This window comes from Chlamydotis macqueenii, chromosome 4 (assembly GCF_036417535.1).
Source record: "Chlamydotis macqueenii isolate bChlMac1 chromosome 4, bChlMac1.mat, whole genome shotgun sequence".
Taxonomy (NCBI): domain Eukaryota; kingdom Metazoa; phylum Chordata; class Aves; order Otidiformes; family Otididae; genus Chlamydotis; species Chlamydotis macqueenii.
This window is the reverse complement of record NC_141559.1, coordinates 50,956,263-50,981,914: the sequence shown is the minus strand read 5'-3', so window position 1 is coordinate 50,981,914 and position 25,652 is coordinate 50,956,263. Positions and strand designations below refer to the sequence as shown.

Genomic DNA, 25,652 nt, shown 5'->3' with positions numbered 1-25,652 from the left:
ACAAACTCCTCTTTTTATAGTAAATGCACTTATTTTTGAATATGGTCCATGTCAAAACCAGAAGATCTGACGTAGGCAGACTGTTGAGTCTGCAGGGCGAATGTTGTCTCATACTGAAAATGAACACACAGGAACATTCCTCACTGACAGCTTCTGGAGCTGGTTTGTTAATTTGACACTTGAAGAAAAAACATCGAAGACCACAGGCAATCTGTTGTACTGAAAGTGAGGGGAAGCATGTCTAACTTTAGACCTTCGCATTGGTAGAGAATCAATGGTAGATAACACAAGCTGCTGTCTTTTCTATTTTTAAAATTAACAAAATTTTGATAAATTTAAACCCCTTCCTTTTTCTGGAATAGATGTTGTAACAATTCTCTTTCTCATAAGCATTTTAGATTACTGGATTTCCTGTAGTTAAGCATAGATAAATAAAACTGACCACAGGGCTAGGTCCAATATAACAGTCACTGTGTGACTATCATAGACAGAATCCACTTTTTCACATTCTTTTTCCACCGCTGCTCTACAGGTTTATGATCTCTTCTTCCTCTCCACCCACCACAACCCTCTTTCAACATAGAGTAAAAAAAAAATTAAAAAAAAAAATCCAGTAACTCATTTGTTTCTTTGACCAAAGTTTTTTACTTGGTTAATGAAACATTTTATTTGTTTAGACTGAGAGATGTAATGTGAAAGAGTACACATCTCCAACCCTTGCTTCTAGGGTGTCCTGTCTAATTGAGCATTATTTCTTTTTGAGCATCTCAGAAGCTCTCTCCTAGCTTTGTGTTCAAATAGCAACCTCATTACTGTGATGCAGACTCTTTTTCATGCACTCCAAGAAGCTAATTTTGTATAAGCTATAGCAGAACCTCCTGGCAAAAAATCTGGTTTGTAAGACATATATTCCAAGAAATAGATAATGAATCTTTACTCTTTTTCTTTGACATCAGAAAATGTTAGCAAATTTTATTATTATTAATTTTAAAAGTCTGCTCCTTAACACTCTCTAGTCTGGAGATATATTTTTCCCTTATGCCTGAGGCATAATATAGTAAAAATATTTTAATCTTGAAGAAAACTAGAAATCAAACCTTTATTCTTCTGGTAGACAAAGGCCATGTTAGAACCTGTGCAAATTCCATGAAAAAAATGAGCTCAAAATGTCAAGTTTTCTTCAATTTTCTAAAAGACACAAATCTTATTTGTTATGTTATTGCTAGTTGTTGTCATTTTTCTTATGATTGTGATCCTAAAATATATTGGTCTCCATGTTGTACAGCCATATGCTGAAAGACAAAGATCTTTAAATACATTGTCTGATGCTATTGAAATGCAAATAATTTTGTGCCTTTTTTATGAAGCTACATGAAATAACTTCTTTTCATAATTCTTATATAGGGACTAGTTCTAGCTATTTGCTAGGGAAGGTGGGATTACCAATTACAGCTTCACTCTGCTGATTTCCTAAATTTTCAGTAAAATACTGAGAAAGCAATTGATCACCCTTGCCAATTTTAACAGGAAACAATTATTGCTGGTAAATAATAAATGTTTCACATTTACAAATTTGCAGGTTTTTGGCATATGCAGCTTCATCATCGTTTACAGGTATTCTGTCTGCCTTCAAGTACACAAGCAAGGGGCTTCTCTGAAGTGTTTGAGATTTGCGTGAATGAACAAGTTAGGTCTGAATATTGATCTTGTACCACTCACTATGGACTGAAATTGAGCTCTGCAGGTTCACAAAGATTGACCCATGTCATGGGACAATTGATTCAGTCATGGGTTATAGAAATAGGATAGAAGCTGGTGGAAGAAAGATAAATTTTTGAGACTTGTATAAATATTATTCATTTTCAGCAAATGAATTTTCCCTTCATTCAGTGGAATTCATATGCACTTGTACATTATTATCCACAAATAATAATTTCTCTTTTAACTTAAGTTTTTGGGACCTTACCAAGTATTTATGTAATTTTTACCCTTTTTCCAGATGACAGTTAAATGTTTTCAAAATCTTTGCAGCTAGCGGTTAAAGAAAACTAATGTCATTAAATGCAATATTAAACCTCAAATAATGATAAACAATAAAAATATGCACACTCCTATTACATACTACAAAATTTTTAAACAAATATTTGTTTCTTGTTCTTCTTTATGGTCTTTTTCATGGAAGCAAAGTAATGGATTAATGGAAATAAAAAGGTGAAAAGCCTTAAAAAATCAAAGCTAAGCAGAAAAAAAAAAAGATAATATAAAGTTGTTTTGCTGAAGTTAATAAACCCCACATTCTGAGACAAATATCCTCAGGCCATTTGTTTAAACAAGCATTATGTTTAGCAGTACTACACTATAACATGATACTCCAAATTAAACTTTTGCATCTCAAGTGACCTTTATAGCAGTTTTACAGTTCATAAATTCTTTACAATAGTGCTCTGTGGAGTAGTTTTAATAAATCTTGATTGTGCTGTAAATGCTATAGCACATACTTGAAATGGCATTTCCAGTCCTAACAAACGCAAGTGCAAAATGATTCCCCTATTCCATATGAAGAATTTTGCTTCAGTGTTCATGAAATACTGGAGAATATTTCAGTAATGAGGGGGAAAATGCCACAAGTAAGCCAGTCCTACTGGAGAAGAAAAACATCTGACAAACATATTTATCAAAGTGGATGGAAAGCGTATCAACTCCTCATATACCAATAGGAAAATCTTAAGTTTGCAGGGCTTCTGAAGTACTCCAGGACAGCTGGATAGAGACAGGATTATGTTTTCCACTTTCTGTTTTGTTTTAAGACTTGGTTTGTTGGGAAAGTGTCAACTCCATAGAACTGTAAACTGTGTGGTCCATTTCATTCTCCCCAATACACTGGGAATAAGAGTGTCTTGTTAAAGTATATCTGCTTAATTTCATATATCTGTTTAACATGATTCTTTTTTCTTCTGAAAAAAAAAAACTGAGTTGAATACTACACTGAAAGCACTCTGTTAACATGTTAAATCATCTGGTTTTATATTTTTTTTTCCAGCTGTACTTCCTCTACCTTTTAGTCCAGCTATTTATTTACTTATTCACTCCTTAACATCTTTTCACATATTGTAGTTACATTTGATGAAAAAAATCATCACCCCTGAGCCATCATTTTGAGACAACCATCATATTCTCTATCTTAACAACTTCCCTGTCTCTAAGAGTTCATTTATGGATATGTTTTCTCATTCTTGTAAGTATAATTTAGTTTCTTGTTTACGTCTCTGAAAGTCTTTTTCATTGCTCATAATTTTCACAATTTCCTTCTCTTTTCTTGCTGTCAGCCCAACTTTTTATCCTTGCTGTAGTTTATATTTTCTCTCTTTTTTTTTTTCCCAGATGTGAGAATGTGAACAAACTCTGTTCTTTCTCCTTCATGTTGTCTGTTAAAGGTGTTTCTACTCAGATAAATGTAAGCATTTGAAACTAAGATTTCTCAAACTTTACTTTCTCTGTAGATGTTGCTATTGAAAATCAGTCAAGCTTGAAAAAAAACCCCACATTTCCATTAACATTAAATTATGGATTTTGAAGTCAGAACTCTAAGCCTTTCCTCATTTTAAACATCATATTCATAAAAAATGCACAAGTTAATGATGAATTAGTGAAAAGATAACTATGTATGTTCTATTCATTCCCTAAAATGAGCAAAACCTACAAGGTCTGCAACCAGTCTCTGCTGTTCAAGGGATGCACAGTGTGACTTTGAGAAAGTGTAATTACGGATTTATTATTTTGCTCATAAACAATGAACAATATATATCATGTTTTACAATGAAATAAAGATGTCATATTGAACAGACAGATACAATCAAACTGACATAATAAATGTTAAGATCTGGTATAAATTATTAATACAGAAAATCCATAAGAGAAAAATTATTTAAAGTGGTCCTGTAAGAAAATGTATAATGTAATATTAATGAATCGGGGTTACAGATCCGTTATTAGTATTAGAGAAATTTTTTTTTAGCAGTAGTTAAATGTTGATCAGCAAAGACTGTTTAACAATGAATGACAGATTCGAAAGATGGTCTGTTCCTCTTGAGAACAGAAATATGTAGATCAAGGTATCTGTCTGCACAATTTAAAGAAGGTGGAGGTTAATAGTCTCTATAATTGCCAGAACCTGTGATGAGCAGTTAAAGCAAACAGTCAGCTCTTGCAACATACGGTATCTGCAAATTACACCATGGTATTAGGAGTAGGAGTTGATTTAGTATATTGTTTTGATGATTTTTCCTATAATTACAGAATGTGATTTTTTTTTTTTTGCATCTGTTTAACACTTTACAGTTACACTGTAAACAGCTAAATACATCTGAATGGGTTGTGAATGCAGACAGCAGAACATGATGTTTAGCAAAAGTGATACAATCAATCTAACCTTGATTTGTTTTGTAGATGCATTTATAGTTTTTTTGAGACTCTGAGGAGGAATCTTTGACATTTCTGGTGCCACATTTTTTTCCATTAGGTTATGTTGAGTAGAAGTTTTAAGTGTATCATCCTTAGAATTAACTGTATTAAACACGATAATGTAATAAATGTTAATGCATTGATCTTAAGCATCTCATGTATACTCTCTGAGATAAAGATTTTCTTGGCTTTGTAAGTTAAGTTAGATGAAACTTCTAAACTCTTTCAAACTTTTTTGTGTTTATTATTTAGATGATAGGTCTTCAGGGAAAGCTCAAGTGAGACTGGATTCTGAACATTCTAAGAACTATACAAAAAGTATACAAAAATCACTTCTGTCCTGAAACAGGCAAAGCAGAAGTGGGAATGGAGGTATGAAGAAGCAAATATTTTTGGATGAACAATGAGTATCACTTGAGCTTTCTGTTTTATCAAGGCAAAAATCTAGTCAAGTAGAGATTAACTATTATACTACTACAGTCATCATCACCACTCCAGAGTCCAGACTCTGAGATTTATAGCCTTGTGCAAATTAGCAATTTCCTTTTATATCTTAATTATTGAAATGTTAACAAATGATGCAATCCTTGTCTTTCAGCACTTAGTAGTGCTCATTATACACTAGAGAATCTCATCAGCATGTTAATGCTTGCTTTATTTTCCCATTTCATCTATTTCTCCTCCTCATATGCTCTTTCTTCTCCATTCTTTCCTTTCCTGTCATCTTTTTGCTTTCTTTCTCTGCAAGCTCCACATTGTGTAATCACTCCATCCCTGCAATCTTTCAGTTAGTTGCTGTAAGTGTAAGGATTGATGTGTGAGAGCTGTAAGAACTGAAGTGTAGGAAATTCTGAGGCAACAGTAAAGTGCTCATAAGAATTGTCTGCTTTGCAGGAACTGAAGGGTTTATGTATTTCTGCTCCCAAAACTAGAAAACTCCCAAAGTCTTAATTCTCTTTAAGCTCTTCAAGTTTAAAGTTGTTTAGATTTCCATAAAAGAGGTAAGACTGGACCACCCTTCTTGCTTAGCAAAAGTCACTTCTGTACATAAATCTGACAGACTTTGAAACACAAGTTATTTTTCAGAGACGGTTAAACTATAGACTCAAAACCAGATTCTAAATTAGGAAATTCCCTCCAGCTTTCACTATATAATGCAAAATCAGAAAAATTCATAAGCTTGGGGTTACATTTTTTAGTTTGGGCAGTATCCTAGCTGGTCATAAAAAGAGCTATATATGATAGCTGTCTAGAAGCCTAGTAACATTTTGAGAATGCTACATTCTATTATAACATACTCAGTAGAAAAATATGTGACTGAGAGCAGGATATCTAGGGCAAAATCACTGCAAAAGAGACAGTTTTATATGAAGAAAGAAGTCTTACTAGATTTCCCAGTAAGAAAATGTCCAGATTTTATATTCCTTTTAAGCCATATTCCTACAAAGAGATAAATTCAGCTTGGAATACAAACCTTAGCCTTGCAATATAAACCTTAATACTCAGTGGCAGTATCGAAAATCTGAATAATTTCAAGAGCCATCAATAACAAGGGTATCCACTGAAGTACATTTCCTGACAGAAAAAAGCAAAATATTTGATTTATTTTTAAATATCTCCTTTTTAGTGAAAATGTACTGAGATTGTGTCAGAAGGTAGTGCCAGTTTCCTGTTATTTCTTTGACTGTAAAACACACTCAGGAGAACTTGGCTATACTGATGAAGAATTTTTGCTTCTTGTGGTTATGAACCATTTATAAAATGATCTCTGAATTAAGAATACCCATTAAAATGTATGTTTTGAGATGTTAATGTTGCCAGCATTGTGCTTTGTGAATACCTTTCACACAGAAAAACAAAACTCGAGTAATATTGAGTAGAATTTTCTATGAAAAATCATGCTGACTGAATACCACCCACAGACTGGTTAATGCCTGGTTAAGTCATCCTATTCTCATTTATAACCATCTCTTCCAGAACACACATTCCAAAGCACACACAAAGATTTATAGCAAAACTAGATCACCTAGAATAATATGTATTAGGTTTAAATATAAGCTATCCTGAGCCTGAGTGACTGTCTGTTTTTACTGCCTAATAATGCAGAACTTGAAATGCGCAGAGTGGTGGATTTTACCTGACTAATAATAAATAATTTTTCTACTCCATATGGAAAAATGTTTTGGAACAGGTTTTATGAACTTACTTATCTTCTTGGTACAGAAATTGATTTAATCTCCCACCAGCAGAGAAATAGCTCAAGGAAGAGTAATCTAAGTGTTGACATAGAATTGTGCCCAAACGCTATGAAAATAGCTTTCTAAAAAATAATGACACTGCCAATAAAATAAGAAACAAGAGCCCAGTTCCAGTCCAGTTTTCTACATCTTGCTTCTGTCTTACTAAAAGGATTCAGCATCATGACCTTCCTTAAGAGACTATATATTGTTTGCTTTTTAAAAATTATTTTGGCTTTCCAAATCCAGGAGAGCTCTGTCATATTTACTCTAAGATATAACCCTTGGGTTATTTCAGTGGCCTTGAGAATTCAGCTGATCCGGAGTCCTACAGAACACAATATTTACACAAGAATACATCATTGACTTGAATCAAAGAGGTGAATATCCAACACTAGGTTGTGCTATTTTTGATTCTTTCTAAATTATTTGTCATCTATGTCTTTCAGTGATTATTTGTCTATTCCCATCCAAAGGGAATGGAGACTAGAAGCTGTGCTAAACCCAAAGTCACAAAGATTTGACCAAGGAGGATGAGGAGTTAAGATTAAAAAATAAAATTAAAAAAAAAAAAGACAAGAAGAAGGGAGGAAGGATAGTTAGATCTTTTTTTTACTTCTAAAAAAGTAAAGCAAAATTCAAAGAAAAAAAATAGAATGACTTACCTACTACTTTTTAGAGATACTTAAATATATAGCCTACAAATATGATAATTTGTGCAAATCAAAGTTTCCAGGTGTTTCAATATTTCTGTTATGAGTAGTATTTTAGAACTCAGCGCTGCTGATGATGTTAGTCCAGTCCTGCATACAGATACAAATTGTTATTCAATTTACGCTTTTGTATTCCAGCATACACCCTGTGACAGAACAGTGATGTGAATGCTTAACACTGTATAATGGATAAAGGAAATCTTAGTAAAGTAAAAAACAAACAAACAAAGCAACCAAACCAAAACAAACAGTTAAAAAAAGGATAAAATAAAACCACAAAAAATAGAAACATGAATATAAAAACAATAAAGTAAATAAAAATGGTGAAAGAAGCCAATGAATTTTAGATAAATGCTTTCTGACTCTTGCGTCTCAATGGAATATGGTTAGTAGAAACTCCTCTATTGTGAAGAATATTGTACACTGGAAAGCTGAGCCATCACTCCCGGTTTCCCAACTTAAACAAGGGGATGAACATCCATGAGCAGCAACAGAGAAGTCGGTTACTGATTAGTAATTTCATTTGTGTTTAGATGTTCTGCTAGAGATTGAGGTTACATAACTCTCTGGGAAATCTGTCCAAGTCTGACATACATTCCAAAATGCATGCTATATCCTTCATTGCATCATAAAATTTGCAAAAGCACACTAGAGCTAAACATAAATATTATATTGTTACGTTTTAACTGGCTGCTCCGTATTCATTGTGACAAGGGGATAATGCAGCTTTCTGTGTATGAAAACTGTTCCTGGTTCCATTTCAGGTTTCCTTTTCTCTTCCACAGCAACAGATTTCTAAAACTAAGTTCCTCTAAGCACAGTCTCCACCCAGAGCTTGGTTTCTGGGAGCAGAGGGCAGGCTTGTGCTTACTTCCCTTGCAATTTTTGAACACCGAAAAGCTAGCTGTGCTGAAAAAGCTTGCATCATGTTAAACATGATAATGGTGTTTGAATATATAAAAGATTGCTGCAGAGAGGAAAGGGATAAACTGCTTTCTATATCTGGAATGTGTGTGACAAGAAATAAATTAAAGCAAGGCAGATTAAGACTGAAATACCTCAGAAGACTTTATATCTTTAAAGGCTGTATTGCTTTGGGAGACTGTGGAAGCACCATGACTGGATGTTAGACGGTATCTGTCAAGCATGAACAAGGTGCACTTGATTTCGGCTTGAGGAAAGAAATGGAGTAGATAATCTCCTAATGTTCCTGCCAGCTGTGTTTTCTATTGTTCTTGGTGACTAGACACTAGAAAGAAATCATGTGTGATTTATCTGTGTGTGGATGGATACACTGGTTTCTTTCCATTTCAGTGATTAATTGTTCTAATGCAAAGTTCCTAAAACTTTATACTACAGCTGGTGAGACTTTTGTGCAACTAAGAAGTTGTTAAAAACTGACATCCAAGCCCACTTTGAAATAGATTTCAACCAAAATATTTGTAATAAATATTTGCAATTTTCTTAAACACATTAATTTTTTAAAAAATGTGGATATGTGCAATGAATCCTTCATTAGCATATAAAATTCTAGTTTATGTTTCCCTTCAGACCTGGGGAAAAAAAAAAGTTAATTATTTATGAAAAATTACCATCACTGTAGAAAATGACATCTTAAGAGACTGATGGTAACAAACATGTACAACTATGGTAAAATACTGTAGCTCTTTTGTGACCGGTTAGACAAGCTTGTTGACTCAAGATGGAATGAGAGTAGGAGATACTATTTTTCTAAATAAGATTGCGTAACAATACCTCTCCTTTTGTAATGTTTTAGAATTTTTAAAAACCTTTGAGTCCTTTTTTTTGGTACAAGAAAGCTAATTTTCTCATTGATCATTTGTAGTACACCATAACATCATAGCTCCTATGAAAGTAACCTACATTTAACTGGATAATTAATTTGCACAAGGGAGGATCTGGTCCAACAAGCAAATTGAACAAAGACAGAAACTTAAGTAATTCAGGAAGGGAGAGAAGGAGGGAAATGAATGATAATTCAAATTTGCAAGGCAAATTCATGGCAGATAACAACTGAAGGTCACAGTAACCTTGCAGAATATTACATATACAAGCTTCTTTTATCAGAGTATTGTTCTTGCAATGTTTCCGTAGTGCAAAAGACTCTCCAACAGTGGCAATGTTCCACTTACTTTTCTCAAAAATATTTCCATGAACAATATAAGGCAAACTCATACTTAGGTTCTGTTAAGTCCTCTTTGTAGTGTTGGGATATTAATACAAATTTGGTATTTTGTCTAAATTCTGACCTTCACTTTTGTTTTTAATCTTGTAGACTTGAGTATCCAGTATAAAATGAGTCTTTTGTTAGTGTTAATTTATTCCTAAATCCTAGAATTAAGAAAATATGATGCTGAACCACATTGATCTTAACAGTAATTGCAGCACTTACTGAAAAAAAGTGTAGCTGTGAAGAAACTTCTATTTTTCAGCAAGGTAAACTCCTGGGTTATTGCAGTTGACTTGAGAGACACTGAGTTTATACCATTTCTGTTGCTCATTCATATACTAGGAAGAAAGTATTAATGTCTGTGCAATGCTCACACTATGTCCTGGTTCTGGCTAGGATAGAGTTAACTTTCACCTGAGCTGGGAGAGGAACTGGAGCTGGTGGCACCTGTGGCTGGGGACACAGCTGGGATAGGTTACTAATTAGCCAAGAGCCGGGATAAGTTTACACAAATTGGCCAAAGGGCTGTTTCATCCCATAGGACATCATGCTCAGTATACAGGCAAAGAGGGTGCTAGAAGGAGTCTTCTACTACTTGCAAGGAAACTGGGTATCAGGATTTGTTGTGAGCTATTGTACTATATTTGTTTTCCATCTCTGTTTTGTTTTCTTCTGTTATTTTCTCTTAAATTTATTTTTTGTTTCATGTCAACCCATGAGTTTTGCCTTCTTTTCTTTACAATTTCTTCTCCCCATTCCATTGGAGGGTGGGGGGAGTGAGCAAGAGACTGTGTAGCTTGGTCCTGAGTGGAGCTAAGCTATGACACACTGATACAATCACAGGTTGTAGGAACTAGTGACATAGATTTTACCTTGTAAATTAGATCTCTCACTACTTCAAATCTAAAGATTCAGATTCAGAGTGTACAACTTGATCTGTGACAAAAGATTGTTACTCTGAAGATTTGTCAGTCTTATAAATTTAATCTTCTACCAAAGAGTAGGTCTAAAAATTCCATTACTGAAGTGATTATAGGGCTTGAACAGTGTCACATTTCATGCAATTTATTATTTTCCTCTAATTTCTAATGAAAAAATCAAATATTGCAAAATAAAAAAAAATAAAATTTTCAGTTTGACAGTATTTTTTTTTTGCCACTCAAAAAATGAAAAATAAATATTATAAATTTAAGAGTTAGAATGCATTGATTCATTTATATCAGCAAGAGTACATAAAAGTAATGTAGTTGAAATTTGAGCCAGTAAAATTGTTCTGGCTAAAAGTAATAATAAAATTGAAAACTTTTCCAGTGCTCCCTATTCTTATTTGGGCTAGAAGAACAGCTTGTCATGCAGAAGAAGGCCTTGTAGAGGTTTACAAAAATTAAGAAAAAAGACAAAATGATTATATATTTTTGATATTTGCAGAATATCAGAAAAATATTCTAGAAAAAGTGAATAATTTAGAAGTGGGCTTTAGGCTCTTTGAACTGACTCTTACATACCTTTGGGAACGAGAACACCAACAGAAACTTCTGAGGGAAGTCCTTTAGGGCAGTAGCACCAGGAAGACAATTCTCACACAACAAGCTTTGAGACAAGAAACACGTAGCCACCGATTTTTTTTTTTTCTGATTATAACCTAAGGTTTTTGGTTAGCTGATGAAAGGCATCCTTTTCGCATTGTCACTGTGTTAAACTAATCACTTCCCTGTCTCCTGCAGTGCAGATTTATGGCTATACCCCTGGCACTCTATGTGTCAAACATAACTGTCCTTGGCTCTAAAAAACAGAGCAGTGCTGTAGCAGCGTGGTGGAGAATGTAGACCTGCTTATATGAGGAACTGCATGGGATAATTATTTCTTTATCTTGCTATGTGTTTCTGAAGACTGGTATAATGCCTCCCTTTGAGAGACAAAAGATCAGCTCGGTGTTCATCTTGTGCCAGGCTCAGCCTGAGCTGCTTAGAGGTAGAGGAGAATCAGTAGGGGAACAGGACTGCGTTCACTGTATTTGTACTACTGTCATTGTTGGATTGCAAAAAAAACCCCAACCTTGTAATGAGCAATTAATTATTAGCTGGTAATCCTCAGCCAGCAGGGACTATTTCATTGCTATCTAACAGGCAGAAGTGTAAATATAGAGTTTCAGAAGAATTCTTTGTCATAAAGATGCATTTCTGCAAACTGTCATGCACTGAAGGGAATTCTTCTACACTATGTATCTTCCAGACTCAAATTTTTCCCTGCATAAACTATTAGCTATTTTCCTTGCATAAACTTGCCCTAGTTTTTGCACACTCAGTTTAAAGTATATTTTTTTTTTGTCTATAGGTAGTAACTTTTAATTCTATACAAAAATATAGGATTAAATTATGATTTTTTTTTATCCAGTTGCGGAGAGAATGATGAGAAAAATAAATCAATGTCTGATAATGTGCTACAAATCTTGAGGGACTTCTGGTGGGTTTGAGAGTGTCCTTGTAAAATAATGCTCTGATTGCACAGAGAAATGTCAGCCTGGGTAAATTATCTGAATAAAAGTGGCTGATGGATTTTAGGATAGTTATTCTTGAGGTCACCTTGAAATCTGTGCTAAGAACAGGCCACAGTCACAGTCTCACATTAAAAACCAAGAACAGTAAAGGTTTAAAACATCCCTTCCTTCTGTTTCTTGTTCTTGTTTTTTAAAGGAAAACATTGAAGGGCGTATTTTCACTGCAACATGTGCTATAAGATATTGATAAATTATACTTATCTAGTGTAACCATAGGCTTGTCAGTCAGATAAAATTGTTGCTTCAAGCAGTATAGTAAAAACAGTAGGGCTCTGTAAAGTACTTAAAATTTGCAAATTAAAAGTTATCCGAGCAAGATATTTATAGGTGTGAAACAGGATGGGCAGTAACACAATATCTGTTGGTGTTAGATGAACCTGGGTAACTTATCATGAAGGTCAGAGATGCAAGCCTTCGCTCTTCAGTGTGATGAGGAGGAATCAGCTCTGCTCTCGAGGTGCCTCTGCAGCACCTGCCCTTCTGTGGGTTTATCCAAACATGGTTCTGAGCAAGATATCTTTCTAAACTACTAAGTATATAGCTTATGGGGGGAAAAAAAAAATAATCCTTTGTGTTTCTACTCAAGTATCATTATCAAGTCAGAGCCTCTTTCACTTATCTTAAACAATCCTGCTTATGGAGATGAAATCTTCCTCTTTCCTACCATTTTCCCTGGCAAATATGCTGTTTGAAGTAATTTCACAGGAAATCTGAATGCTTCCTTTGTGCATCAAATTATTTAGTCAGATAAGAAATTACGGAGCAATTTTAACAAATATTTTTACACTTTTCAGTAAGAAGATATACAAAAACGCCTTGTTCTTCTCTATTCTGATCATGGATAGTTATACCCTCCTTTATATGGCCATGTAAAGCATACAGGAATATGTTTGACATGTAACCATTGTAGTGCAATACTATGCATGTAAGAAGAGGAAGGTTTACATGGGTCTTGCTCCTGCTCCTCAATTTTACTGTTTCCATCAAGCACTGAAAAGTGAAGGTAAAGCAGTGCAAAAAAAGATGAAAAACGCTACGAAAGAAAGTGTGGCATTCCCTTGTTGCACAAAGGAGATTTACGGTATTCACAGTAACAGAAACAGAGTACTAGACATTCCCAAAATAAGAGGATCGAGGAGATGTAGACCATCACCAAATGCGTTATAACCCATTTTTTGCCAAAACCGAAAAATACAACAACAAAATATCAAAATCTTTGGAAGTGTCTAGAGAAAGTGTTTTCTGTCCTGGAGAAGTTTTTTTTTACTGGAATCCAATTTAAAGATATTTTTATATATTGGAAAAATATATTTATTTACTCTCTGACTCTGTGCACTATACCATGATCTAATTGTGTATCCTAATTATGTATCCTCTCCCCATTTCTATACTACCTAAACTTTTGGTTTTTGTCTTTACTCACAAATAATATCTTTCAAATAATTTAATAATTTAACCTGAATTTCATTACAGCTTCATGCCACGGTATTCTGCCCGATGAAGAATCAGTCCATTTCTCCTTTGCCCACGAAGCAAGGTATCCTATCTAAGAGAATCAAATTAATATGATATGATCAGCTCTTAGAAAATCCAAAAAGCTATTACCATCTAAACTTCTAGATATTTTGAAATTCAAAAATTCAACCGAGGAAATGAACAATATATGCATTTATGTGTATATTTGTGGGAATGGAATCTACTTTAACTATACTATAATTTCCCATTGTCTTTTGGGGTGGGTTTTTTTTTTTTTTTTGTTAGATTTGCTTTCCAGGTATATTTTGAACATTATAGGCAATTTTTAAAGGATATTTATGACTAGTCAGAGATCAGGAACTGATCAAGATTATAACTTATAAAGTTATTTTCTTCAGTGAAATATCTGTTATCTTAATATTTTTTTAATATTCTTTCCTTGGGTTTACATAATTATTTCCTTGTTAAAATTAAATTTATTAAATATTTAAATCCAGAGAGCTTTTACAGATGCCTTTTTAAAAATTTCTTTGTTTTCAGGAAGTCTAGAGCACAGATACTATTGAACACTTATATCTTTTTTGAGTCCTTAATTTTCTCTCTTTTCTTTTCAAGCACTAAGCCTATGTTTTGATTTTCTCTTTCTGCATTTTGGGAACCTTATCTTACTTCCTTTTATATTCGTACACTTTTCTGATGTTATTCCTAAGGGGCTCGAGCTGTTCCTTTATGTTCACGTTTAGACTTGTAATCTTCTTTCCAACTTTTGTTTGATTCTTTTTGAATGTTCAGGTCACTGGAGAAATTCTGATGCCTCCACAATAGTTTCTGACTATTCTGCCATTCCTTGCTTCATTTGTGTATTATCTACCACTATGCATTAAATATCTTCTCTTTCAGTAACTCTCAGCAGTGCTGCATCCCTTGTCCTCTAAACTTTTCCCTTCCCAGTAGACTGTCTTTTATACTCCTGGAACAGGTGAAGCTTGCCTTCCCCCTCAGACATCACATTCCTGCTCATTTGCCTTCGTATTAATATTACTTCCCACAGCTTTTCTGTAATCTTTCACAATTTCTGTTGCTCAACGTTCTCAATGTTCTATCATTTTTGTTAGTTGAAACAAGATCTAAATCAGGAGCTTCCTTTACTCTCCAAAACAAAAGCTGCCCTCAAAATATTCTGTGCACTGAGTGTGTCATCCTGCTTTGCTCTTTAGGTAGCTCTGAACAATTACAATCTCCTTTTGCTACAAAGGCTTTTAATTTGGGAGTATTGAAATATTAATTAAAAAAATACCTAGGCATCTTGTCTTCTGGCCTATGTGGAACACATGAATTCAACTCTGCATTTATTTTCCTTTTCTATCATTAAATAGGAAATTTAACAAATCTTTATCCTCTCCATAAACTTGTGAAAAGGTACACCTTTGATACCTTTGGTACACCTTTGATACCTTTGGTACACCTTTCTATCTTTTTCTCATACCTGCCATTCCTAAGGAGACTGCATTTCCATAACAGTAATGTACCCCTGTGGTTTAGCTCACCAGTTTTCTAGGACGCCCTTTTCATTAGGTTTTGGCTGTACTTTAGGAGTAATTCTTCCTGCATACTCCCGTATTGGGGCAGGTGTGTAATAACATCCCAAAGGCTGGTCTTGTACTAGACACTCTCATGACTGTATTGCAGATGATTCTCCTCTGCCCACATTTAGATAGAAAAGTAGGCTTTGGGGTTTTGTTTTTCTTTCCCTCTCTTCACCTCTGAGATTTTATCACTAATCCCAATCAAGCCAATTCTACAATCTCCTTCCCTGCGTGCACTGGAAGATGTCCTTCCTCTTCCTTTTTACATGGACATTAAATATTTTTTGCTACCTCCTTTTTGTAATGCTATCCCAGATGTCATGATATCTATCTACACTCCTTAGTCTTCTGAAGCATTCATCTTGGAGTCATCTGTCTCCATCTGCCACTATGACCTTTATTATGCCATGCTGGTATCTGCTATTCCACTACTGTACTGTAAGATGCTTGCAGTCTCTTTCGTACTGCATAGTATTCAATATAGCCGTGTCAGTAGGCTCACGTAAAATGAGATACTTTGCTTGTCTTTCTGAAATAGCCCTTATTGTGGGTACAAGCAGGGGCACGTTCCTGAAATAGTGCGTTGTCTGCATTTTAAGGTAGTCAAGGTCAGGACTTTAAAAACTACCTTTAGATAATGATTTTTCTTTGCAAATGATCTTAGGTGCCAGTACGAGCAAGCAGTGATCTAGGGCTAGTGTTCCTATTTTAGACTGTTCCACATGTGAGCATTTTTTCTTTCAAGAAGAGGTAATAATAGAAGACTAAGAATAGAAATAGTCAGAACAGAATTAAAATATAACCTTGACTTCTTTGCCTCTTAGCCCCTCAGGAAATCACACACTGATTGTACAGATTGGCTAGTATTTTCTACATTCCTTTGTCTTGAGCTCTTTTGGGGAAACAGGAGTTGTTACGTCTTTGCTATTGCAGGGACAGGCAGCTGAATCTCATCCTGGAAGCACTGGAATAAACAGAACCTCAGGAAAGAAAATACCTCTGAGGTAGGGTAATTATATGATTTGTAATATGTCTTCGTCTTCAGTCTACAATCAATTTCTGCTTATCACAGTATTTGGCCATTGTTCTCCTGTAGTGATGTACTAGATGCAATACAAGAGACAAATGTGGGCCAAGAGGAACATATTTTTAAAATACATAATCATGCAGCTGTACAATTTCACCAGTTTCCTGTCGTTTTTCACTAAATATGCCACAACAGTGTATTTGAAGAGTAACAAATATGAATTTATCTTATTTCTAATGTATCGTAATGTTTACATTTCTGTGGTTGTGTGTTATACAGACTGTTAAAAGTTACATCACCCATCACAGTACTTTCAATTTCATAAACCTAATTTTTATTTTTTTTCCAGATGTGTAGCCCAAATACAACACTTTGTTCCAGGCTAAAAGTTCTCTTATATGCTCAACATCAAAAACTTTTATTTATTTTAATTAAAATAAAACATCCATTTAGCTTTTGAATGTTTTTCTATTAACCATACCAAACTAGAAGTAAAGTATACTTGCTTTGTTTGAAGCTTTTGTAATTTTCCATGGGTCATCCAAAAAGGCAAAACAAGAAAAGGGTTCAAATGAATCATTTAAAAAATCAACAGATATTTAAACATTAGCCATTATTTCCTTATTTATTATGCATTATCTCTTACTAAGTGGACTATTCTGCATTGAGATTGATGGTTTTGGCATGTAACCATATTGTTGTTCACACTAATTTTGATGATATAATTTGACCCATACAGGAACCAACGTTTTTAGGGCATTTCAGAAGTTGTCATAGTTGTCTGAAAGTGCATTGTGCAGTTTAAGGTGAGTAAGTATATTCAGGACTTAGACCGTAGAAACATTCATTCAGAGTGAGGCCCCACACTTTAGTCACACACTGAAGACTCCCTGCGAGAGAGTGCGTACTGTATAATTTACTCTTAATTATCTAGTGCCTTGACAGTGGCAGAGCAATCGTACTGAGCAGTATCCAGGGTAGGATTTTCCTCTGTGACTTGCCCTGCTTGCGGAGAAACCTGCCGCTTCCTGAGAGCGGCAGTATCGGGTTCCTAATTGCCAGTAATTCCTTAGCTTCTTGTGCTTGTTCAAATTCAGATACAGTCAACATCAATGCTTATGTCAGAAGTATTAGAAAATCTCCACTATAATTCCTCTTTAATTAGCATCCTATTATCTTAAATTGCTTCAAATTTTTTTTTTTGTTTGTTTTCCCTAAAGCTCCTCCATTCTTTCAGTAATGCCCTTTTTGTAAACTGCCTAAGCATTTCCCCACTGGTTGGATCCGCTACAGTTTTTTGCTTTGTCTTTTAATAGCTTATTCAAAAGGAGAGAAAAGCACAGTGGGTTCTTGGTAGAGTGCAGTAGTATCAGTGTCAGTGTTCTCAGGGTTTTTCTTTTTCTGGAGCATAATGGTTGAACTAAGTCTTGTGGTGAAGAGCAAACCTACTGGGTTAATGGCAATAAACTTGCAAACAGTGAGAGACTTGTTCACGCAAGTTCAACGTGTGAATAGCTCAGTGCAGTTCTAATTAGGGCCCTGTTTCTGAATAGGTAATTAAATATCAGACTGGTTATCCAAGTGAAGCGATTAAGGTGAAAATATACCATTCACATCTACAGGAAAATGCAAAGTTCTGCATTTCTGTTGGCTGGTTAGCATTACAGCCAGCTCCATTTGGAATATTGTTAAATATTCCCCAATTTTTAAAAAGGGGAATAAGGAAGACCCAGGTAACTACAGGCCGGTCAGCCTCACCTCTGTGCCTGGCAAGGTCATGGAGCAGATTCTCCTGGAAACCATGCTAAGGCACATGGAGAGCACGGAGGTGGTTGGTGACAGCCAACATGGCTTCACCAAGGGCAGATCGTGCCTGACCAATTTGGTGGCTTTCTATGACAGGGTGACGGCATCGGTGGACAAGGGACGAGCAACTGACATAATCTACCTGGACTTGTGCAAAGCTTTTGACACTGTCCCGCACGACATCCTTCTCTCTGAACTAGAGAGACATGGGTTTGATGGACGGACCACTCGGTGGATAAGGAGTTGGCTGGATGGCCGCACTCAGAGAGTGGTGGTCAACGGCTCGATGTCCAGGTGGAGACCGGTCACGAGTGGCGTCCCTCAGGGGTCCGTGCTGGGCCCGGCCCTGTTCAACATCTTTGTCGGCGACATGGACAGTGGGATAGAGTGCACCCTCAGCAAGTTCGCCGACGACACCAAGTTGTGTGGTGCCGTCGACACGCTGGAAGGGAGGGATGCCATCCAGAGGGACCTTGACAGGCTGGAGAGGTGGGCCCGTGCCAACCTCATGAAGTTCAACCAGGCCAAGTGCAAGGTCCTGCACTGGGGTCATGGCAATCCCAGGCACAAATACAGGCTGGGCGGGGAATGGGTTGAGAGCAGCCCTGAGGAGAAGGACTTGGGAGTGCTGGTGGATGAGAAGCTTAACATGAGCAGGCAATGCGCCCTTGCGGCCCAGAAGGCCAACCGCATCCTGGGCTGCATCAAGAGGAGCGTGGCCAGCAGGTCGGGGGAGGTGATTCTCCCCCTCTACTCTGCCCTGGTGAGACCCCACCTGGAGTACTGTGTCCAGTTCTGGAGCCCCCAGCACAAGAAGGACATGGACCAGTTGGAGAAGGTCCAGAGGAGGGCCACAAAGATGATAAAAGGGCTGGAGCACCTCCCTTATGAGGACAGGCTGAGAGAGTTGGGGCTGTTCAGCCTGGAGAAGAGGAGGCTCTGGGGAGACCTGATAGCGGTCTTCCAGTACCTCAAGGGGGCCTACAAGAAAGATGGGGATAGGCTGTTTAGTAGGGCCTGTTGCGATAGGATGAGAGGTAATGGTTTTAAAATAGAGGGGGGTAGATTTAGATTAGAAATTAGAAAAAAATTTTTTACGATGCGAGTTATAGAACACTGGAACAGGTTGCCCAGAAAGGTGGTGGAGGCCCCATGTCTGGAAGCATTCAAGGCCAGGCTGGATGAGGCTCTGAGCAACCTGACCTAGTCAGGGATGTCCCTGCTCCTTGCAGGGGGGTTGGACTGGATGACCTTTGAAGGTTCCTTCCAACCCTAACCATTCTATGATTCTATGATTCTATGATAAATGTGCCTGTGTCAGACAAAAGGAGGTACAGCTGAAATGTACCACGCTGTCTGCAATGAGACTCTCACGACAATGATGCAGCCACTGAATAAGCCAAAGCTGACACTTTAAGACAGATATTGTTTAGCTTTTGGAAAAAAAACCCCAGCATTATTGTGTATTAATAAAAATTAAAAAAAAGCCATCATTTCAGCTGGTGGATTGTTAGTTTTGACACCTCTCCCTCACTCTCTTATGGTCAGTTACTTCGTGGATGGCTGAATATGAACTGCAATATGGGACATATGTATTTGTGCTTTGAGAGCTGTTTCTCGGATGTATAGTAATGTTTAATTTTAGTAATCTAATAACCCAAACAAGATACCTTAGACTCACATATTTTATGAGGTTTTAAAGTCTGTGAAATATCTTTGGCTAAACCCACCAACTTCTTTGAAGTTTCACTGCTTCCCAAGGCTAAACCCAATTTCAGTTTTTAACTCTTCACATTAATATTTCAGCATTCTAAAGTGTTTAGAGATCTTTTTAGCCATTTGACTTGTAATGCTGCTTTCTGACAATGCTTATATTGACCTAGCAATATAGATCAGACAAGCACTGCAGAATGTAATGCCAGGGATGTCAAGAAAAAAAATAAAACTGGAGGGTGATTTTGGAAATTTTAGAAGTATTCAGTAGCAAATATATCTTACTATTCTCAAAATAGAAATTTGTGTGTTGTTTTGTTTAGAGGACACAAAGCTGTTTGTACTCTATGCCAGTATAAAGGTTAATTGACTGTCCTGGGTTTGCTGAAAATTAGGAAGGAGAATGGAATTTCATAAGTGCCAAGAAGTGAATGGTAAGGACAGAGGAAAACCTGAAACATTTCAGTGCCTCAGGCTGTACATGCTCCCAGACATGCTGATGTGCCCTTACTTCTACTCTTCCTACTTGTCTGTATGGAAAACAAACATTAAGTTTCTACAGAGCCTTCCAGGCATTTTCTTCCATTCACTGAAAAAAAAAAAAAAAAATCAATTACAGTAAATTTCGTGGTTTTTTCCTTCTACAGCAGCACATAGGCTAGATGAGACAGTGCATAACTATTTGCGAAAGTTTTCAAAATCTAGACTTCATTAACTTCAAGAACAGAAAGGGTTATGATAACCTAACATGACTTTTTTTTTTTTCATTGCACCAGCAATCTCATTTCCAATTTCATCGTAAAGGGTGACTGACAGAGTAAAAAGTCCCCTACTGAAATAATGATTACCTACCTCCTAATCCCTTGTAGCTTCTTTCTGCCACCAGTTTCAAAAATTTATAAATGTTCTGGTGACAGTTGCAATACGTACTGCATACAAAACATTTATCATGCCCTTATGAACCATGGCTTGGAAATTACTAAAGCTTTTCAAGACCTGCATTGTTAAAACTTGAAATATCATATGTTTTCTATTCAAATTTATTTACTCAAAATGAGTAATTTATTACTGATATTTTAAAAAATAGAATATTACACAGTGATAAAATAAAGACAGCATACTCAGAGGCATTCTCATGAAAAGGAAAAGCAGTTGGTAATGCAGTATCCTGAAGTAAATAGTATCTTGAAAGTTTCAGTGTTACTACAAGTTCACTGGGTGTCAGAGTGAAGAAGAGGAAAATCCGAAATACGAGAACAAAGAGAACAATATAATTTTGCACATTTTAATGAAAAATATAATATTTCTTTTAAAAATCATCTTTAAAATAATAAAGCATACCTGGAAGACTATAGCATCAGAGAAAAGTGAAATATAAACAGAAAATTTGTATAAATAAAATTATTTATCTTGATATTCACAAACACTATAATTTCTCATCTTTGCTACTATATTACTTCATTATTGGGAGATAATCTTTGGGGCCTTCTTAGTGGAACCTTGTGACTGGAAAAGGGAAAGCATAACCCCCATTTTCAAAAAGAGAAGCAGGGAAGACCCGAGGAATGAGGACAGTCAGTCTCACCTCTGTGTCTGGCAAGGTTGTGGAGTAGATTCTCCTGGAAACTATGCTACGGCAAATGGAAAATAAGGAGTGATTGGTAACAGCCAATATGACTTCACTAAGGGCAAATCAATCCTGATCAATTTGGTGGACTTCTATGAAAGAATTACAGCAGAGGTTGACAAGGGATGACCACTGATGTCATCTACCTGGACTGGTGCAAAGCATTTGACACTGTCCCACACGACATCCTTGTATCTAAACTGGAGAGACATGGATCTGATAGATGGACCACTTGGTGGATAAGGAATTGACTAGATGGCCACACTCAGAGAGTTGTGGTCAGCGGCTTGATGAGAGACCAGTTGAAGTGGAGACCGGTAACAAGAGGTGTTCCTCAGCTGTAAGTATTGGGACTGGTGCTGTTCAACATCTTTGTCAGTGACATGGACAGTGGGATAGAGTGCACCCTCGGCAAGTTTGCCGACGACACCAAGCTTTGTGGTGCGGTTGACATGCTAGAGGGAAGGGATGCCATCCAGATGGACTTTATAGGCTGGAGAGGTGGACCCATGCAAACCTCATGAAGTTCAACCAGGCCAAGTGCAAGGTCCTGCACCTGGGTCAGGCCAAACACAAGCACAAATACAGGCTGGATGGAGAATGGATCAAGAGCGGCTCTGAGGAGGACTTGGGGGTACTGGTTGATGAGAAGCTCAACAGGAGCTGGCAATGTGCACTTGCAGCCCAGAAAGCCAGCCACATCCTGGGCTGCGTCAAAAGAAGCCTGGAGAAGAGAAGGCTCCAGGGAGACCTTATAGTGGCCTTCCAGTACCTAAAGGGGGGTGATAAGAAACATGGGGAGAAATACTTTAGCAAGGACTGTTTTGATAGGACAAGGAATAATAGTTTTAAAATAGAGGGAGGTAGATTCAGACTAGACATCAGGAATTTTTTTTTTTTTACAATTAGGATGTTGGAACACTGGAACAAGTTGCCCAGAGAGGTGGTTTCCATCCCTGGAAACGTTCAAGGCCAGGTTGAATGAGGCTCTGAGCAACCTGATCTGGTTGGAGATATCCCTGCTCCTTGCAGGAAGGTTGGACTAGCTGACCTTTAAAGGTCCCTTCCAACCTAAACTGCTCTATGATTCTATGATACAAGCTCCCTTTATAAGTTTCATAGCAAATTAGTAGTGAAACTTGTGTTTTGCCACACAAACATGAGACTAAATATTCCTCACAATAACATGAACACAATCAATGGATATGGTTTTCAAAGATTTCTGTGTATATTCTTCTGTAAGTTAAGATAAATTAACAAATATTTCCAATAACATCTTCCACATGAGTCCACGTAAGCATTGAATATAGATTTTTCCTGAATGATTAAAAAAGTGATCATAGAAACATCGAATCACATAATCATTAAGGTTGGAAAAGACCTCTAAGATCATCAAGTCCAACCGTCACCCCAAGACCACCATTCCTACTCAAGAATGTCCCAGAGTGCCATGTCTACATGTTTTTTGAACACCTCCAAGGATGGTGGCATTGATATTGAAGATATTGAACAAGACTGGCCCCAAAACTGAGCCCTGGGGAACACTGCTTGTGACTGGCTGCCAACTGGATTTAATTTCATTCACCACAGCTCTCTGGGCTTGGCCGTCCAGATGATTTTTTAACCAGTGAAGAGTACACCTGTCTAAGCTGTGAGCCGCCAGCTTCTCTAGGAGAATGCTGTGGTAGACAGTGTCAAAGGCTTTACTGAAGTCCAGGTAGGTAACATCCACAGCCTTTCCCTCATCCACTAGGTAGAAGGTGGAGATCAAGAAGGAGATCAAGTTGGTCAAGCAGGACCTGCCTTTCATGAACTCATACAGGCTGGGCCTGATGTCCTGGTTGTCCTGCACATGCCTGGTGGGCACACTCAATATGAACTGCTCCATAATCTTCCGCGGTACCAAAGTCAGGCTGACAGGCCTGTAGTTTCCCGGACCCTCCTTCTGGCCCTTCTTGTAGATAGGCATCACAGTGGCAAGCCTCCAGCTGTCTAGGACATCCCCTGTTAACCAGGACTTCTGATAAATAATGGAAAGTGGCCTGGCAAGCTTCTCTGCCATCTTCCTCCGTACTCTCATGTGGATCCCTTCCAGCCGCATAGACTCATGTGTGTTCAGGTGGCATAGCAGGTCATTAACTTCTTCATCCTGGATTATGGGGATTTTATTCTGCTCTCTTCCTTGTCTTCCAGTTCAGGGGGCTAAATTGCCTGGTGATAAGTGATCTGACTATTAAAGACTGAGGTAAAGAAGGCATTAAGTACCTTAGCCTCTTCCTCATCCCTGGTGGCATTGTTCCCCCTCCGCCTTCCCCCATCCAATAAAGGATGGAGATTCTCCTCAGCTCTCTTTTTGTTGTTAATGTATTTGTAAAAACATTTTTTTCTATCTTTTGTGACAGTGGACAGATTGAGTTCTAGCTGGGCTTTTGCCTTCCTAATTTTCTCTCTTCATGACCTAACGAGCTCCCTGTGCTCTTCTTGAGTTGCCTGGCCCTTTTTCCAAAAGTAGTAAACTCTTCTTTTTTTTTGAGTCCCAGTAGAAGCTCCCTGTTCAACCCCTCTGGTTTGTTTTAAGGCACATGTGGACAGCCTGCTCCTGCAAGAACTATGAAGTATGTGATATTATGTAAATTCTGTAGAAGAGAAATTATACTATAAGTCTTATCCTCTTTTGTGAGTTGATCCCATCACACTTCAAGATCAAATGTTTTTATTCCTACAACTAATTGTTTCTAATGAATCACATTTACTAATGATTTCAGTATTTCATAGCATACATTTCATAATGTTTACTTCATTAATCACATGCCACATAACTAATCAAATGTAATGGACCAATTTAATTATGATTTAATTCCTTTGAAACAGAAGGTATTACATGAAGAATGATCTTTTAATATAGACTGAAACAGGACCTCCTGGCTCTTGACCATAGTTTAGTATTGCTCATATCTTGGTTCTTTATAAATACTTGTGGAGCTTCATCTTACAGGTGAGGATCAACAGCTGAGAACATGTGATGAAGAGATCGTGTCCTGGCTTGCAGTGGACATTATCACCATTGTCACTGGCCATCTCTAGGATGTTTTTATAATTTATCCTCTTACATTTTCATAATTTAATACTCAAGACTGCCTAGGTTGTTCTGCACAATATTTTGAAATATGGGTCATGCTGCCTAAATTTGTGTAATCAGCAGATACCTTTGGCACTTTTTTTTTTTTATGAAGACCATTTGATGTAAACATTAGGAAACGTGAGTAAAGGCTTATCATCAAGAATGCAGAAGAGCACAGAGGCACAACAGCAGGTAGGGAAACCCAAATAACACGACTCCCACCCCAATCCTTCCTCCCAGGACTGTCCCAAGGGAGCCTCAGCCCCATGAGCTGGGGTAACACCCATCAAGAGGAATCACTGGAAAAGCTCCGTGGATTGCCTTTTGAACTGAGAGGGCTGCCAACCTACAGTTATGGGGTTCACTATGAAATGCAGGGAAAAAACAAATTGGGATTGTAGAGCACTTACTATGAGATGTTTAGGTAAAGTGCTGAAGGTGGGAAAAGGGAGATATCAAGATGATTTAGAATCATAGAATCATAGAATCATAGAATAGTTAGAGTTGGAAGGGACCTTCAACGGTCATCTAGTCCAACCCCCCTGCAAGAAGCAGGGACATCCCTGACTAGATCAGGTTGCTCAGAGCCTCATCCAGCCTGGCCTTGAACAATTCCAGGGATGGGGCTTCCATCACCTCTCTGGGCAACCTGTTCCAGTGTTCTACAACTCTCATTGTAAAAAATTTTTTTCTAATATCTAATCTAAACCTACCTCCTTCTAATTTAAACCCATTACCCCTTGTTCTATCACAACAGGCCCTACTGAACAGCTTCTCCCCATCTTTCCTGTAGGCCCCCTTGAGGTATTGGAAGACCGCTATCAGGTCTCCCCGGAGCCTCCTCTTCTCCAGGCTGAACAGCCCCAACTCTCTCAGCCTGTCCTCATAAGAGAGGTGCTCCAGCCCTCTGATCATCTTTGTGGCCCTCCTCTGGACCCTTTCCAACTGGTCCATGTCCTTCTTGTGCGAAGGAACAGGAGTGAGAAGGGAAAAAGAAAGGGTAAAATAGGATAAAAGGGTTAACCACAAGTAAACAGATTCCTAGTTAATACACTGGTCTGGCTGTGCTCTACTCTGATCCCTCCAGTCTGTTCTATCTTCTCATTTAATGCCATTTTCATCTGTTTTTCTGGGTAG

General features: G+C 37.2%; 1 long non-coding RNA gene across 2 annotated transcripts; it reads left to right on the top strand.

The window, feature by feature from the left end:
* The first annotated feature begins 10,185 nt into the window (after positions 1 to 10,185).
* LOC147600984 (uncharacterized) lies at positions 10,186 to 16,705 on the top strand. Of its 2 annotated transcripts, none has more exons than XR_015258578.1 (3): positions 10,186 to 10,227; positions 16,155 to 16,225; positions 16,598 to 16,705. It is a non-coding gene; the product is annotated as an uncharacterized LOC147600984 (long non-coding RNA). The 2 variants fall into 2 exon arrangements; XR_015258577.1 differs by lacking the exon at positions 10,186 to 10,227 and adding an exon at positions 13,609 to 13,696.
* Positions 16,706 to 25,652: the final 8,947 nt, after the last annotated feature.